A 14,089-nucleotide genomic window follows, 5' to 3' on the forward strand; every position below is an offset into this window, starting at 1 on the left:
AAAACAAATATTGTATCTTAACACATATACGTGGAATCTAGAAAAATGGTATCGATGAAACTATTTGCCAAATAGAAACAGAGACACAGACGTAGAGAATGGATGTGTGGACAGCGGGGAGTGGGGTGAACTGGGAGATTGGGATTGACAAATGCGCACTGCCATGTTTAAGACAGACGACTAGCGGGAACCTGCTGAATAGCACAGGGAGCTCAGCTCGGTGCTCCGAGGTTCCCTAGATGGGTAGGATGGGGGCTTGGGTGGGACAGAGGTTCAGGAGGGAGGGGATATATGTGTACATATAGCTGATTCACTTCACTGTACAACAAAAACTAACACAACATTTCAAAGCAACCTTATCCCAATTAGAAAAGAGTCTACAAATAATAAATGCTGGAAAGGGTGTAGGGAAAAGGGAACCTTCTCACACTGTTGGTGGGAATGTAAACTGAGGCAAAACAGTATGGAGGTTCCTTAAAAATTAAAAATAGAGCTACTATCATGGGCTTCCCTGGTACCTCATCTGGTAAAGAATCTGCCTGCAATGCAGGAGACCCTGGTTCAATTTCTCGGTTAGGAAGATACCCTGGAGAAGGGATAGGCTGCCCATTCCAGTATTCTTGGATTTCCCTGATGGCTCAGACAGTAAAGAATCCGCCTGCAATGCGGGAGACCTGGGTTTGATCCCTGGGTTGGGACGATCCCCTGGAGGAGTGCATGGCAACCCACTCCAGTATTCTTACCTGGAGAATCCCCATGGACAGAGGAGCCTGGAGGACTACAGTCCATGGGATCACAAAGAGTCAGGCATGACTGAGTGACTAACCACAGAACATAATTCTTCTTCTTTTTAAAGTTGCTTAGTTGTGTCTGACTCTTTGCAACCCCATGGACTATACAGAACATGGAATTCTCCAGGCCAGAATATTGGAGTGGGTAGCTGTTCCCTTCTCCAGGGCATCTTCCCAACCCAGGGATTGAACCCAGGTCTCCCTCATTGCAGGCGGTTTCTTTACCAGCTGAGCCACAACAGAAGCCCATCACAGCACATCATTTGATTTAGCAACTCCACTCCTGTCTGTTCCGAAAAGGCAAAATCTCAAATTTGAAAAGACATATGCACCTTTATGTTCATAGCAGCAGTATTTATAATAAACAAATACTTAACCAACCCAAGTGCTTATCAACAGACAACTGGTTTTAGAAGATGTGGTATATATAGAACAGATTATTACTTAGCCATAAGAAAATGAAATAGGGCCCTTTGCAGCAACAAGGATGTATTTAGAGAATATCTTACTAAATGAAATAAATCAGACAAAGAGACAAATACTATATCACTTACATATGAAATCTAAAAAAATTATAAGTAAAATACAGATAAATCTATATACAAAGCAGAAATAGACTCATGGACATATAAAACCAACTTTCGGTTACCGAAGATAAAAAAAGGGAAGAGAATGATAAACTAGGAATACGTGATTAAGAGATACAAACTACTACTATACATAAAACAGATAAGAAATAAAGATTTACTGTATAGCACAGGGAAATATATTCACTATATGTAATAACCTGTAATGAAAATTAATCTGAAAAAAATAAATATATATACATAACTGAATCACCCTGCTATATATACCCGAAACTAACACAATACTATAAATCGACTATAGTTCATTTTTTAAAACATAATGGCAGCTGACAACTGTATCCTTGGAATGACAACATTAGCCATAGGTTACTGTGGTACCCCTCTACAATGAAATGTGCAATCAGTATGGAAATCTTTTCCATTCTGGTTTTTTTTTTTTCTTGCAACAGGCATCATATAAATTCTCAACAAAACAGATATTCATATACACTTCAATTACAAGAATCAGTAAGTTGTTTTAAGAATGACAAAATGATTTTATTTCATTGGAAACTGAAAATAGGTCAATTAACATTTTTACTTATTTGTAAAAAAGCAATTTCTGATTTATTGATAGTTTTTCTCATAGTTTCCTTTTAATACAGCCTTTTTGGGAAAAGACAGGGAACTTAACTACCCATAATTGGTTCTGGCAATACATACATAGTCACTGGGACACATTATAATTGAGATTTTCCCCAAGGCATAAGCTATAACTTTTGAGCAAATTAGCTTTGGAAGCATTTTTAACTCTTTCAGAAGTCCAGAGTATTTGAATAGAATGGTGCAGAGTTTATTAAGTCACAATTACATGCTTAAAAAATCAAGCTCAATTATTAATTTGGAAAACATCTGAAGCAAATTGAGCCTTATTTTCTAAGTATGCCTCGATCACTTGGCCAAAAAATTTAGCATCTTGCAAATATTTCATATCTTTTATGTAAGTTAGATGTAAACGTATACAGCTAAACTAAATTATGAAATTGTATATAATATAAAAATGGATTCTAACACTTCACTTTCATGCAACTATTTCTGAGATAGTACAGGTTAGAATATCTTAAGTACATTCTATATTTATGTTTTATTACTCCTATATACTTGGGAAACCATTGGTGGAGTTATATATATTTTCTAGCAAAATGGTTCTAAGGAAAATTAGAACAGTACTTGATTAATTAGCTTCCCTGGTGGCTCAGACGGTAAAGTGTCTGCCTGCAATGTGGGAGACCCGGGTTTGATCCCTGGGTTGGGAAGATTCCCTGGAGAAGGAAATGGCAACCCACTCCAGTATTCTTGCCTGGAAAATCCCATGGACAGAGGAGCCTGGTAGGCTACAGTCCATGGGGTCGCAAAGAGTCGGACATGACTGAGTGACTTCACTTTCTTTTCTTTGATTAATATTCAACCTAATGTCAAAGAGCATTTATAATTTCATCCCATTGAGAGGACTTAAAATAGTGCACAAGAATTAGAAATCTTATCTTATGAAAGAATTAAGTCTCTGGTCAATATTAATGGTAGGCAGGTTGCTTCCTCTTCACAATTGTTCAGAGAAAAAGCAAGGGATCAGAAGGGAAATATGCTCTCTTATGTTCAGGGTCCTAAACTCACATAAAACTCAGCTTTTAGGGACTCACAAAGCAGAAATCATTGAAAATTATATTGTGCAATTTCTTATGTCCAGTTGTTCTTCAAATTCTCATTTATAATATACTTAAGTCATCCATAGTTAAAGCATTTTCAAATAGTTTCAAGTAAATGTTTTAAAATTAAATCAACTTGTACTTGGAAAGAGATTCCAGTTACACAGAATGATTGCATCGGTCAGTTTAACCAAAACTATTAATTTATCAAACTGGGTTTCGACACAATTCAATTTTACAGCATGCAAACAGGATGTTTTAAATGCAACCATTTGCTATCCATATAGTGAATAGATGAAGTTGGGCTTCGTAACAGAAATAATTGGTTTTTGTTATAGATTTATTCAGTAAAAAAGAAATCCAATATATCCTTTCTCTTTCAGCACCATTTCTCTACCTTTTACAGCTTTCAAACATCTTTTGCTATACCACTGGGGGCCATGGGGGGACACTTTTCAAGTAAAGATACAGCCAGTTAGTGGTTAGAATTTAAATCCTACTGTTCTTTTCCTGTCTCAACCCTCTTGTCAACTTAATGATTGTGGGACATATGCTACTCTTTGCCTTTTTCAAGGCTTAGGCTATTGTGATTTAAAACACTCTTGATAGTTAAAATCTTCTAATTTTAAGATTATTCCCTCTGCTTTGAATTTTGAAAATCTATTCATCCTCAAAAATGATAATATTCATCAGAATATTTCAGCATAAAAGTCCCTTGGTGAAAGGGCCATGAGCAGAAAAACAAACACCCAGAAATTAAAATAAATCTGTTAATATATCAATGTTACTATAGTAAACATTTATTGAGAAAAACTAAAGTCCTTATGCAAAAAAGTCCTTAGGAAAAAATAAAAAACTGAAAGTAAAAATGTTATTGGTAGAGAAATATGATTATATTCTCTGTGTGTGTTTGTGTGTGTGCGTGTGTGTGTTTTAACTACCAAATTGATCTGATCTAATAAAGCACAATCTTCATAAAAACTGTTTTTGGTGTCTACTCAAGATTTATAGGATATAAAGACTCCATTATTTCCTATTTTATGAATTACCATTGTTGAGGGGGAATTAAAAAGATTATTAAAGGAAAAAACACAGATTCTTCAGCCTATGAAAGAAGCTTATCAAAATTTTATCATTTCTTTTATAGATGCTACCACAAATAATTTGCCCTGCAACTTTTCCAAATTATATTCAACTAAGATTGAGGGCAGGAGGAGAGGGGACGACAGAGGATGGAATGGTTGGATGGCATCGCTGACTCAATGGACATGGGTTTGGGTGGACTCTGGGAGTTGGTGATGGACAGGGAAGCCTGGCGTGCTGCGGTTCAGGGGGTCGCAAAGAGTCGGACTCAACTGAGTGTCTGAACTGACTGAGATAAAATCCTTTTGATGAATCAGAGAAAAAAACAGCCTGAATTTCCCTTTAAGTTATTGTTGAGTTTTTCCTCAACAATTTAGATTGAAAGCATTTGACTCATCTGAGTTACCAACTGGACAAGATATATATTTGATTGGCCACTATGGTGGCTGAGGAGAAGGCAATGGCACCCCACTCCAGTACTCTTGCCTGGAAAATCCCATGGACAGAGGAACCTGGTGGGCTGCAGTCCATGCGGTCGCTAAGAGTCAGACACAACTGAGCAGCTTCACTTTCACTTTTCGCTTTCATGCATTGGAGAAGGAAATGGCAACCCACTCCAGTGTTCTTGCCTGGAGAATCCCAGGGATGATGGAGCCTGGTGGGCTGCCGTCTATGGGGTCGCACAGAGTCGGACACCACTGAAGTGACTTAGCAGCATGGTGGCTGAGATGATAAAGAATCTGCCTGCAATGTGGGAGACCTGGGTTCAATCTCTGGGTCCAGAAAATCCCCTGGAGAAGGGAAAGGCTTCCCACTCCAGTATTCCTACCTGGAGAATTCCATGGACAGAGGAGTCTGGCAGGCTACAGTCCATGGGATCACAAAGAGTCAGACATGACTGAGTGACTTTCACTTTCATGCTACACACACTTCTTAGAAGGAGGTGACTTTATGTAAAAAATCTCTTTTATCAAATCTTTTCTTTCTTTGTAAAGGAAAAACAGATTAAAAAAACTATCATTCCATTTTTTTCCTCTTTGACAAAACCATGGACATTAGAAACAGACTTTGTGCAGGTGTACTAAATTGTTGTGTCCAATTCTGTGCGACCCTATAGACTGTAAACTGCCACGCTCCTCTGTCCTTGGGATTCTCCAGGCAAGAATACTGGAGTGGGTTGCCATGCCTTCCTCCAGGGGATCTTTCTGTCCCAGAGATCAAATCCATGTCTCTTACATCTCCTGCATTGGTAGATTGGTTCTTTATGACCAGCACCACCTGGGAAGCCCTAGAAATATATTTTATATATGGAATCTAGAAAAATGGTACTGAAGAATTTATTTACAGGGCAACAATGGAGAAACAGACATAGAGAAAAGACTATGGACATGGGGAGAGGGGAGGAGAGGGTGACATGTATGGAAAGAGTAACATGGAAACTTACATTACCATATGTAAAATAGATAGCCAACAGGAATTTGCTGTATGGCTCAGGGAACTCAAACAGGGGCTCTGTATCAACCTAGAGGGGTGGGATGGAGGGAGATGGGAGGGAGGTTCAAAAGGGAGGGGATATATGGATACCTATGACTGATTCATGCTGAGGTTTGACAGAAAACAGCAAAATTCTGTAAAGCAATTATCCTTCAATAAAAAATAAATTAATTTTAAAAAGTTAAAAAGATATCTAGCAAATAAAGAGGAAAAGGGGAAGTAAACACAATCCTGCTGTGAGAGAATTTATGATAAATGCCTTTCAAGTGTTTAACACATCCTCTGAAACTAAAGAAGAGAAGCACCAGTGGAAATGAGTTTTTATTCTGTCTATGTGTGGTCTATTCTCAGACCACACATTATAGTTTAGGAGAGAGTGTGACAAAGGTATTATTTGATAATCTTACTTTTTTGGAAAAAGGAGTAAATGAGCTCACATTTTTTGAGAATGTAGAAGGTGACTGTGGAGCTTGAGGAGATTTATAACAGGTTGATCTTTTAATGAACTTTAGTAATAAAAATCCATTTAAAATAAAAACATAGTAAATTGTCACATCTTCTTATGTATTAAAATACTCATCAACACACATTTTATTACAAGAAGGGAATTCATGCAAATGTATAAACTATAAGGGAATATAGTTTACTTATTTATAATAGTTTATATCTATAGATATAGTTTATTTATATATATTTCTTTCTAAGCATGATCCCTCACCCTGCATTATAGAAAAAATAATGGAAAAATGGACATTACCAGGCAAAAAGTAAAAACACCATATGCTTAAGAAATTTTAAGCACTATAAAAGCACTTGATATGGGATACACAGAATTATAGAAGTAAATATAGAAAAGTATCTGAACATTTATGAACCAAAATTAGTCAGAGTGGGGACATTATAAATTATTTCTCTCTATTTCTAGTAAATCTGGAATAAAAGTATATTGGCATAAATCTAGTCATATTTTAATATATTTAATTAAAGATATTCCTTTAATTAAACATACCTAAATATAAATTCCTTTCAACAAAAATACCCCATAAGCCTTGGCATAAGAGTAAACATAAAAGCAATCTGTTATATAATCCTTGCCTTTAAGAATTTTATAGGCAAAGGAAGAAAAAGGATTGATCTTTGGTCTAGGGAACAATCTGAAATCAAATCCTTTTAGTTAAAGTTTTATTTATAATGATGAAAACATGAGTAAAATGAAAATTAAGAGCATTGCAGTTTCTCTATTTCCGGTTTTGAGTCCAAATTTAGCTTGATGATTATAAATATGCACAGAGATATTCATCCATGGCATTGCTTATGTCCTTTGCAAAAAAAAAGGAAGTCATCAAAAGTTCTTTATGCAGTGGTAAGCCTTGGGTAAAAATAGCACCCTTTAAATAAGAAATAAAAAGAAACCAAAGTATGTATATTTTTAAATAGCATTTTCCTTTTCATATAAATATGTTTATTGTTAATAACTCAGAAGTTTTAAAAAACCAAATGAAAGTTTATTATTTCATCCTACTAAACAAAGATAATATGTGAAGTATGATGAAATATTTTGCAGTTTTTCTCTATGAACTTATACATATTTAAAAATTTATGTTTAAGAAACAGTATAATACTGAACAGATTTTCATTTAGTTTTATTCATTTTAAGTATATTTTCTACTCAATATATATTTTAAAATTATTTTCATTACTTCATTTTATAAATAATAAATCAGCCCATCATAATTTATTTAGCCCATTCCTATTTGTTGGCTATTTGGTTCCTGATGACTTCTATTTAATAACACCATGTTGTGAACCTGATTTAATAAAATCTTTGCATACATTTTCACAGAGAGAACTCCAAATAGTGGAATTATGGCTTCATGGAGAATATAAATATTGAGACTTTTACTATTAGCATTTTTTAAAATGTAGATTAGAGAGTGTGGATCAGAATAGACTACTTACCTTTAGATCAGAAACAAGACCATATAACCCTGTTTGTACTCAGAAAATTATAAGATTGAGAGGCTGAATAATGACTTGTGTTTTAAAGTCTGTTTTAATGATCTGTGTTAAGAAGGCTGCCATTTGCTGAATACAAAGAATCCATTGCAGTTATGGCAATAAATAATAGAGCCAGACTAAAAAAGAAAAATATTAGTAGAAAAATATGGAAAGGATTCTAATATAGGATGGAGGAGGAAGACAGTGTGTGGTCAGGCACTTGTTCCTAACATGAATGGCAGAAATGTCCAGAGGAACTAAAAATGACCAAGGCAAACAGAGGTCAACTGAAAGCAAAATATAATTAAAAAGAAAGCACTTAAAATTTTTTTATCTATGATTGTTATTTATCAAATCTTTAATTATTATTATTATTATTCTTTTGCCATGCAGAACTGGTTTAGGAATGGATTACATATTGACAATTATATTGCGTTGATGAGAATGCAAGACAAAAAAATGTATCTTTGATAATCACGAAATTTTCCATTTACAAAATACACTTTTCTCAAAAACTGTGAAGCCATTGTAAGTCTGGACTATTAAGAAATCTCTTTCCTTAAGAACTTTTAATTAGTTTTGAGAGGACAATGTTTGCTCCTTGGTAAAAAAAAAAAAAAAAAAGATTACATTATTATCTTCCTTTAGTCACAATCCTTTATCTAATATGTTGCTGATGTCCAGGACTCATTAATTCTATTGTTCTCCTTGTTGTTAGTGCTCATTACTTTGCTCATTTGAAATCAGAACAGGTTACGCAGGTTTAAAACTTTTTTAAAACCTGTGTCCTGAAAATAAACAGCCTATGAGATAAAGCTGAATGCCTGAGCATTTGATGTATTACATCTCAGTAGTATCTGACAACCCTTACTCCCTGGCAATGCAGTTTTTCTTAATAATTTAGTCTCAGTCTATTAAAAGACAATTACAGATAATGCACACAGGCAAGTGGTAAAGGATGTCCAGAATAGCTTCTGTAGAGAGGTTATCAAAACACGACTCACCAACAGGATTTTTGCATTGATTTTTTAAAAAATTATTCCAAAACCATACAGTTACAGAGACTCTTAAAGGACTAAGTGTAACAACAAAAGATGGAAAGGATTCCCTCTTTGCTACTTCATAAAATACATTTTTCAAACCATAAGGTAAATGTTATCATAGCTATTTATTGCCTTATTATAATAAGAAGATGCTTATTCTTTGCTGCTGTGTGCACTTCTGAATATTTAGCATATTTGTGGATACCAATGTGATTTCATAGTTTTCCTGCTGGTCCTTCACCTTGGACCTCTCCATGTTTAACTCTGAAGAAGGGCTTGATCAAAACAGTGGTCATTGCCAATGGATTAGACTATTGCATCACGACATCCTACAACAAAATGTAGAAACCTCTTGGGACAATTCTGAGTATATTCCATGCAAACCATTGTATTCACTCACGTAGGCCTCTAGAGAATTTAAAATATACTGATAAATGGCAGCAACTCTGAGTAGTACCTGAGAAATACACTCACTTCTGAAATTCTTTTTGATCGCCTCTTTTGCATATGAGATAGTGGTGCTCTCCTAGCTTTGTTGCCTAGGAAGCTATAGTGTATGGAAACTCACCACACGGCCCATGTGTGAGTTTGTGAAAATAAGACATACCCCTTAAGATATCATTCTCTGCACCCCACAAGGAGGGGCTGCTTAAATCAGGATGTTTTTCTAAATTGAGATTGATCGTTTCTGGAATGAGTTCAGAAAAATCAGAAGCCTCTCTTTCTATTTCGTGTAGACTGAATTTGGATTGCACCCCTATTGGAAGCAAACTTCTTAGAATAGCTGGAGTATGGGATTTTTCAAGGATACTCCCCATGTGATTAACAGAGCACAGGATACCATTGCAGAAAACTTGATGGGAGTTAGATGCCCTGGTCCCCTGCCCCTTCTGCCAGTCACACAATCTGCCTCTTATCTCCTCTTTACACTGAAGAGGTCGGAGAGACATCTCTAAGGAACACCTCCTGTACTTCTAACAAGAGAGACATCAAATAGGCTTGCTATTTGTAAGGGCAGCAACAGGAAGAGTGAAAGTCAGATGAGCTACAGCTTAGTAGAAGGGCTTTCCTGGTGGCTCAGATGGTAAAGAATCCACCTGCAATGTGGGAGACCTGGGTCTGATCCCTGGGTTGAGAAAATCCCCTGGAGGAGGGCATGGCAACTCACTCCAGAATTCTTGCCTAGAGAATCCCCATGGACAGAGGGAGGAGCCTGGTGGGCTACGGTCCACGGCATCCCAAAGAGTCGCACACAACTGAGCAACTAAGCACAGCACAGCGAAGAGCTGACTAAGGTCACAAGCTCTGTAACCAGTGGTGAATCACCTAAATTCTCTGCATCCTCAGTCTGCATCTCTGTGAAGTAAACAGACAGAGCTAAAACAGTAATTTCCAAACACTTGCATCTGTAGTATATGGAATAGTACAGTCTTTTTGCCTACAGGAAGATTACATGTTGAAACTTAGTATTTAGAGTATAACAGAGAAATCACGTAGGGAAGAAGATGGCTTGGGGCTGATAGGGCCAGGTCAGCATCCATGAAGCTTTCACCTTTCTCCCTCACCAAATTGGTACACATGTGTGGAAAAGCACTAGATCAGATCCTCTTCATGAGAAAGTCTCTGAAAGAAACCTGCTACTCCATGGCTTTCTCCTCCAGTCCCCTGAACTACCTCCCTAACACAATTATCAAGATCACTGAATTCAGATTACTTCCTGGCTTTAACTGGTTTACATCTACACATAAAGGATGGGATTATCTATCTGTAGTAGCAAGCTCTGAGAATAACTAGTGGCAGGAACTAAAGAAGTTTTGAAATATCCAAACTTTAAGTGACTACAAGGAAATGAAACCTAAAATACTGGATATGTGCAATGGTATGAATGGGCTTCCCTGGTGGCTCAGATGGTAAAGAATCCATCCGCAATGCAGGAGACCAGGATTCAATCCCTGGGTCAGGAAGATCCTCTGGGGAAGGGAATGGCTACCCACTCCAGTGTGGTATGAATAGTTTCTGTCTGAAGGAAAACTATTAAAACATGATAAGCCCAGTGTGGTAAGTCCCAGAGAAAACTCTTCTGAAAGATGTTAGTAATTGCATTTTAGGAATAATATATGCATCCTCTGTTAGTTTAAGAAATGCAGAGTAGATAAAATTATTGTCTTAACATTTTTTATATACACTTTACTATGCTAATATTCCAAACAAAATTTCAAGAGAAGCCTTATACTTGCATTTTTCAAACTTATTTTGGGAAATGCAAAAAGTTGACAAAGGGGAGCTTCATTTCCATTAATGAGAACAATGTTGGAAACATAGATCAGCTTCTTTAACACATCTAGTGGTTGATGGCTCTGTAAGCATTCTTTTAGGCTTGTGTGAGTAAAACATGAATATGCAAATTTAGAGTAACTCCTCTTCCTACCATTTTGTGGGTAGTCTGGCCTAGTTCTTCCTTGCAAAGTCTTTTCCTGACACCAAAGATTACTGATTGTATAAGCTAACAGTCTGGTCATTTTTCCAATGAATGAAAACTGCCCTTGTGGGCCATAAAATAAAATAAGATTTGTACTTTAGCAAATGGCTTTTACCCATAACAAAGCTTATAATCAGATGGGTAATTGAATAGTATAGCAGCAACAATAATTTTAAATGGCTATACAGAAATTCAAAGCAACGTGGCAGGGAGTACAAAAAGATTTTTGATGCAGTCACTTACAAGTTCATTTAATTTATAGTTATCTTAGAGAGGATGGCTATAATACCCCATTACCACCAAGCTGAGGGTAGCTCCCTTGAACAACTTGAGAAAATTGAGTAATTAGTTCTTTTAACTTGCCTGCACCTGAAGTGTCCCAGTATGTTCCTTCATTGTTTATTGGAATATAATGTAACTTGTATAGGATTTATGTGTCAGAGTGCTCATTCTGACAAATCTCAAATCCAATAATCTAGAGATATACTCCAGCAACCCATTCTATCTCAAGAGGGAACTCGTCTCATAAGCAATGAAGGGCATGTGTTAGTTCTTCTTGCACAGTTACATACATATTTGCACTTTTATTTTTTTTTTGTAATTTTTATTTATTTTTGAAATATAAATTTATTTATTTTAATTGGAGGCTAATTACTTTACAATATTGTATTGGTTTTGCCATACATCAACATGAATCCGCCACGGGTGTACATGTGTTCCCCATCCTGAACCCCACTCCCACCTTCCTCCCCATACCATCCCTCTGGGTCGTCCCAGTGCACCAGCCCCAAGCAACCAGTATCATGCATTGAACTTGGACTGGCGATTCATTTCATATATGATATTATACATGTTTCAATGCCATTGTCCTGAATCATCCCACCCTCTCCCTCTCCCACAGAGTCCAAAAGACTGTTCTATACATCTGTATCTCTTTTGCTGTCTTGCTTACAGGGTTATCATTACCGTCTTTCTAAATTCCATATATATGCGTTAGTATACTGTATTGGTGTTTTTCTTTCTGGCTTACTTCACTCTGTATAATGGGCTTCAGTTTCATCCACCTCATTAAAACTGATTCAAATGTATTCTTTTTAATGGCTGAGTAGTACTCCATTGTGTATATGTACCACTGCTTTCTTATCCATTCACCTGCTGATGGGCATCTAGGTTGCTTCCATGTCCTGGCTATTATAAACAGTGCTGCGATGAACATTGGGGTACACGTGTCTCTTTCAATTCTGGTTTCCTCAGTGTGTATGCCCAGCAGTGGGATTGCTGGATCATAAGGCAGTTCTATTTCCAGTTTTTTAAGGAATCTCCACACTGTTCTCCATAGCGGCTGTACTAGTTTGCATTCCCACCAACAGTGTAAGAGGGATCCCTTTTCTCCACACCCTCTCCAGCATTTATTGTTTGTAGACTTTTGGATCGCAGCCATTCTGACTGGCGTGAAATGGTACCTCATTGTGGTTTGATTTGCATTTCTTTGATAATGAGTGATGTTGAGCATCTTTTCATGTATTTGTTAGCCATCTGTATGTCTTCTTTGGAGAAATGTCTATTTAGTTCTTTGGCCCACTTTTTGATTGGGTCATTTATTTTCTGGAGTTGAGCTGTAGGAGTTGCTTGTATATTTTTGAGATTAGTTGTTTGTCAGTTGCTTCATTTGCTATTATTTTCTCCCATTCTGAAGGCTGCCTTTTCACCTTGCTAATAGTTTTCCTTTGTTGTGCAGAAGCTTTTAAGTTTAATTAGGTCCCATTTGCACTTTTATATACACAGTTCACTCCTTGGTGTTTTTTTTTTTTTTTTTCCTTTGCAGAAATAGAGCATACCATGGATACTGTTATATAATCTTTTTTAAAAAAAAAATCTTACTAAGTTTTAGAGATCTTCCCACATTTGAAATCATATATCTATAAAATGGTTCTTACAGCTGCATTGTGTGAGTAATTCTTTTATAAATAATGCTAGAAAGGGATTCCTTTTACATATGTCTTGTACACACATGAAAAATATTCTCAGATAATCTCTTTGAGTCAAAGTGCTAGCCCAAAAGTTATGACCAGCTTACTCTTAACCATGGCAATCTTCACTATAAATGGAGAAAATACCTCAAGCAAAGAAATACATCATCCATTGCTCTTCTTGGCTCTGAATTCACCTGCTCAGACATTCTTTACTTAGCCATGATCCTTTAATACAACAGTTTAGTGTAAATAGGAGAGTATGCCTTTCTTGGGCAATGAGACTCTTCCATAGTCCTACTTTTAAAAGGTGTAAGTCTGGGATCCAAAGAGTTATATCAAATGTCAATTAGGCACATACTTCTCAGGCTAAGTTTTAGATTTCATCAGTAATATAATTCTCCAAAAAATATAAAAAGTTTCTAGGAACATGTGGATTATAGTAAGATCTATGTGCTAATATTCACATTAAAATCTTTTCTGGATATGGAACTTATTCTTGCTCCATTTATTTATTTTTATGCTCTACTTTCTCTCCCTCTCTCTCTCTCATACACACACATGCATGCATACATATACATACACAATGGTATATATCTTGAGGCTATCTGAAACACCAGTCTTGGGAGGAATGAAATTGCAGTTAGCTTTCCAACCTTAAAGGGCCTGAATTATTAATTAACTCCACTGCTTGCTTCTAAAGCATACAAATTTTGCCTAAACCTATGTGTTTTTTTTTTTTATAGTACCCTGCTATAATCCTCAAGGAACCACTGATACATGTTGACATTCTGGCTCTATACAAATGCTTCTTCTAGAATGGCAAACTTAGTAGGCATGTAGTCTGCTTTCCAAGTTATCAAAGGTGACAGCTGTAGAAAATATTTTCTCTTGACACAAGAGAGGTATATAGCTATCCAACCTGAATTATCTGTGTCCTTGCTACAAAAAGCTGCCTG

Source organism: Bos indicus x Bos taurus, unplaced genomic scaffold (assembly GCF_003369695.1).
Source record: "Bos indicus x Bos taurus breed Angus x Brahman F1 hybrid unplaced genomic scaffold, Bos_hybrid_MaternalHap_v2.0 tig00011657_arrow_arrow_obj, whole genome shotgun sequence".
NCBI classification, from domain to species: Eukaryota; Metazoa; Chordata; class Mammalia; order Artiodactyla; family Bovidae; genus Bos; species Bos indicus x Bos taurus.